Below are 4,068 nucleotides of genomic sequence, written 5' to 3'. Positions count from 1 at the left end.
CATTAGATAAGAGAGCTTGATATTATAAGCCCCTTGAGTTTGGAATTTTAGTTTCTCCACCTGTAAGTTCCATGTCATGTTGACTCCCCCAAATGAGTAATAAACCCTAAACAACTCTCTAATTTAAGAATTGTGACTGGGTGCTCAAACAGCAAAGTGCTAACTTTCCTGTTAATTCTCCCCGCAGCAAAGCTCCTATAGTACTAGGTAACCTGCTCCAAGAGCAGGCTCTAAACGTGGACAGTTGGGGAGAAAATCTCTGAGGCTCTTCTCCAATAAACTCAATTTATGCACTGATTGACTATCTGTCTTCTCTGATCTCTCCTCCACAGCTGCAAGTGTTATTTAAGCATCTGTAAAACAATCAACTCATCTGAAGTTTTTGCATTGGGAGAAAACATGCTGTCATTTAAAATTAGTTTTGTAAGCTTTTGGTTCAGAATATGGTCCTGCTTTATGTGTTCAAAAATTAGGAAAAAGCCATTTTAGAAGAATCAGTTTAGTCAATATTAGAGGGATTGTGGAAGGAGGGCGATATTAATGTATTGTTGGTGGAGCTGCGAATTGGTCCAAACATTCTGGAAAGTATTTTGAAATTATACAGTGATGAAAATGTCCATATCCTTTGATCTGGAGATAATCTACTAGGCTTATGTCTCAAGAAGGTCAATGACAAAATGAAAAGTTCTCATAGCTTTTATAACACTTATTTATACCATTTTTTTGTGGTATCAAAGAACAGGAAACAAAGTAGATGCTCATTTATTGAGGAATGCCTCCACAAAATGTCACTGTGCTGTTAAGAGATGATGAATATAATGAGTAAGGAAAAGCATAGAAAGTCTAACATGAACAGCAAAGCAAAATAAATAAGTCCAAGAAAACAATATACACCATGATTAGAGCAATGTAAATGGAAAGAATAATTACAAAACAATCATACTTGGTCCCAAAGAAGACATCTAAGAAGACAAATCCTGCTTCTTTGCAAAAGTAGAGGACTAGGGGTATAGAATACTGCATATAACGTTACATTTGTCTAATATGTTGGTTAATTTTTTAATGTGCTTCCAAAATGGTATTTACTTTATTTCCTAGACCTAAGTCATTTGTACATTCAAAACTTCATGACTCATTGTTCTCAATAACATTGCTTATTTTTCTAATACATACACTGAGCATAAGTAAATAAACCACAAGAAAGCTTTAAAAATTGTATTAATATTATGCTGTGTAAAAAGCATACATTCTATGTAAACACTCTGACTAAAATGTTATTGGTTATGCTACATGAACCTAAGCAGAAAAACAGTTGCACAAAAGAAAACTTTTTTGTATACCACGTCTACATTATTATTATTATTATTATTAGCACTTTTGTTTGCAGACCTCCTCCTACAAAGGAAAAATGAACACACTGCTGCCAATTAAGCCCCAAACCATAAATGACCCCAAATCTATTCTAGTTTGATAGGAACAACACCCAGCATAAATGGATTACTTGGCTTCAGGGCAACAGCTCAGTGTCTGTTACCCAAAAGCTTTCTTCATGAAGGTAAACCATGGTTCAACTCCTCATTTTGGGTTTAAACTGCACACAGAGAAGAGACTGGAGAGTCTGTCTCTTTTTTGTTTATTTTAAGTCTACATATTCTGCTAGGATTGCTCTTCCAGAAAAGTGAGGGTGGCATTTCCTCCTATTTGGAACAGGAATGACGATCTGGGCACCAAGGTCAGCCAAGTTTAGTGATCTGGAGGTCTCCATCGATTTTTATCATGTTGATTATGGACAGTGTTTCAATTCAATGGTAAAAATAAAAATGCTTGTGTCCATCCACAAACATTTTACATTATGGGCATTCACAAAGAATTTCCACCCTAAATGGCTAGTTTGGGTTGAAAGAAAAATAAAGACTTGCTGATTGTTCTTCACCTCTTTCTCCAGATATACAAGAATTTCCGATCAGCTTCTTACTTATAAATATAGCTTTTAGTTCAATGGTCAATTTGCAGGAGGGTCTTTGGGGTCCCCAGATGTCAAACTGATCCCCAAACCCTCAGAGTTAAGGTTTACAATCCCCATCACTAAGATCTTCTTGCCTAGCCTCATCCCACCTTTAACATGCCTACAGAATGATACTATCAGTCTTGGAAAGTACACATCTTCTTGTACAGGAGATCGCAAGGAATTGTTTAAATGTCCATCCTTTAGTTTCATCAGCATGGCTTTTTGGCCATTGGTCCCACCATCTTGTTCATGTTGGTTAATGTTGCTAAAATTTTTTCTTCTTACCTTTTTTTTCTTTTTAACTACAAAGGATAGTTCTTTGAGAAGAGATGGAGAAGGGATAAAGTGGCAAATGTAGCTGATCTAAACACAAAAGCTGTCAATAAAATTTCTTTTTTTAAAAAAGAAAAGAAACTATTGATCCTAAAAGCAACATTTCCTTAACCAAATGTGAGTCTTGGAAACCTCCAGAATAAATTTTTTGTTTTAGTTGGACAATGTCACAACACCATCTTTATTAACTCTGACTGTGTTCTTGGGTGTCTGCATGGAATTATAATAACAGCTAATATTTATACAGCCTTTTAAGGTTTGTAAAGGTCTTTATATTTATTTTCTCCTTTGAGGGTCTATTCACCAGATAGACGTTTATATCCAGTAATAACAACTTCTGCTTTAAAGTTTAAGAAGCACTTCTCTCTCAATAACCCTTTGAAATATGTAGTATTCTCATTTTATGGGTAAAGAAATCATGAATCATACAGAGGAAGTGTCAGATTTGGGATTCAAATTCACGTCTCCAGACTCAAGGTTCAACCCGCTTTCCACTACACTAACTCGAATTTTGTACCCCCAGCTCTTTCTGACTATTCAAGTTTTAGAAACTTACATTAATAACCACTCATAGATACCTATATGATGTTGTTTTTCCGTTGTTTCAGGCGTGTCCAACTCTTCATAACCCCATTTGAAGTTTTCTTGACAAAGATACTTGGAGTGGTTTGCCATTTCCTTCTCCAGCTCATTTTATAGATGAAGAACTACGGCAAATAGGGTTAAGTGATTTGCTCAGGGTCACAGACCAAGTAAGTGTCTGCGGCTGGATTTGAATTCGGGAAGATGAGTCTTACTGACTTCAGGCCCAGCACTCTATCCACTGTGCCACTTTAGTCACACCTTGTAGGTTAAAAGGAGCCTCTGATACTGGGGCATCCATCCTTAGTGGCATCATGGCTCCAAACAGGACGTTCTTCTGGGGAAATTTAAGTGAGCCCCAAATTCAAGTTTTAAGGTTCTGCTTGGGAAGTTGTGACTGGATAGTGTCCAAAGAGGTCTTTTAACCTCCACCATACTGCAGGGTCCTAGCATAAACAGGCTGTGAAATACAAAACTTCTCAATATCATCCCTCAGCCACATTCTGATCTCAGGTAGCAACATATCTTTCTCAGCCTCAGTTTCCTAATCTATAAAATGAGTAGGCTGGACATGGTGGCCTCAGTTTTCTTATCAATAAGAAAGAGATAATAAGATCTGTATTACCTACCTCACGAGATTATTTATTTATTTATTTTTACTTTTTGGTGAGGCAATCTGAGTTAAGTGACTTGTCCAGGGTCACATAGCTAGTTAGTGTCAAGCGTCTGAGGCCGGACTTGAACTCAAGCCCTCCTGATTCCAAGGCCAGAGGTCTTTCTGCTGAGCCACCTAGCTGCCCCCTCACAAGATTATTAAGGAACATTTGAGATAATGGGTGTAAAGTGCTTTGTAAATCTTAGAGCTGAATAATAATGTCGGTTGTTTTTTGTTGTTTGTTTGTTTTTCCAATGTCTTTCATTAACAGAGCTTCTTTCTCACAGAACCTGAAAATGCCTTAAAGAAAGGATTGTATTAATTCTCATGGTATTAAAATGTTATTTTTTTTAGCATCCTTAATCCACTTGCATATAATTCTTCTATCTGATGGAATATCAGGAAAGGTTTAGGTCATCCTGGGATAGTGACATGGGCTTCATTTTTCAGCATTAGTCTCAAATCTGTCTAGATCAGAACTTCAACATCA

General features: G+C 36.7%; 1 pseudogene; it reads right to left on the bottom strand.

Annotated features, from left to right (window-relative positions):
* Positions 1-1,733: 1,733 nt before the first annotated feature.
* LOC114053957 lies at positions 1,734-2,224 on the bottom strand (annotated as a pseudogene).
* Positions 2,225-4,068: the final 1,844 nt, after the last annotated feature.

This window comes from Vombatus ursinus, unplaced genomic scaffold (genome assembly GCF_900497805.2).
Source record: "Vombatus ursinus unplaced genomic scaffold, bare-nosed wombat genome assembly UNPS02014812.1, whole genome shotgun sequence".
NCBI lineage: Eukaryota > Metazoa > Chordata > Mammalia > Diprotodontia > Vombatidae > Vombatus > Vombatus ursinus.
This window is presented reverse-complemented; position numbering and strand designations above follow the sequence as displayed.